This window comes from Pteropus alecto, unplaced genomic scaffold (assembly GCF_000325575.1).
Source record: "Pteropus alecto unplaced genomic scaffold, ASM32557v1 scaffold39, whole genome shotgun sequence".
In the NCBI taxonomy this organism is placed as follows: domain Eukaryota; kingdom Metazoa; phylum Chordata; class Mammalia; order Chiroptera; family Pteropodidae; genus Pteropus; species Pteropus alecto.
In genome coordinates, this window is record NW_006443568.1 from 8,701,557 (window position 1) to 8,702,281 (window position 725).

Genomic DNA, 725 nt, shown 5'->3' on the forward strand with positions numbered 1-725 from the left:
GTCTACAGCCATGCCACCCTGAACATGCCCAATCTCTTCTGATCTCGGAAGCTAAGCAGGGTCAGGCCTGGTTTGTACTTGGATGGGAGACCACCTAGGAAGACCAGGTGCTATAGGCAAAAAAAAAAAAAAAAAAGTTTGTATTTGGGGGGGGCCCCCTAGGAGAACCATGGTTAAAAAGAAAAAAAAAAAAAAAAAAAAAAAAAAAAAAAATTCAGGCTGAGAGGTGAGAAACCTTATGCATTTAATCCCATACCCTCCAATGCTCCATAGGACACTAAAGCTGGAAGGATCTTAAATACCAGCCGACACTGTCTGTTGGAACTATCTGTGATAATGGAAATGTTCTTATCTGTACTGTCTGAGATGATCGGCACTGTCCAAAACTATCTATGGAGCACTTGAAATGTGGCCAGTGTGACTGAGAACTGAATTTTAAATTTTAGTTAGTTTTAATTAACTTAAATTTAAATAACCACATATGGCTAGTGGCTACCATATTGACATCACAGATTCAGTCTAACCCTCTGTTCTATGGACAAGAAGACTGAGGCTCAGAAAAAATGTTAGTGACTGGAGTAAGATCACACCATGAGGAGAGGGACATGTAGGTGTGATCTGATGATCATTAAAGGTAAAGTGCACTGAATTTAAAAGTAGACCTGAGTCTCTGGCTCAGTCATGAAACTTGGAAATTTGGATAACCTCTCTGGGCCTCGGATCTC

General features: G+C 40.4%; 1 pseudogene; it reads left to right on the plus strand.

The window, feature by feature from the left end:
• LOC112472964 lies at positions 1–119 on the plus strand (annotated as a pseudogene).
• The last annotated feature ends 606 nt before the right edge of the window (positions 120–725 follow it).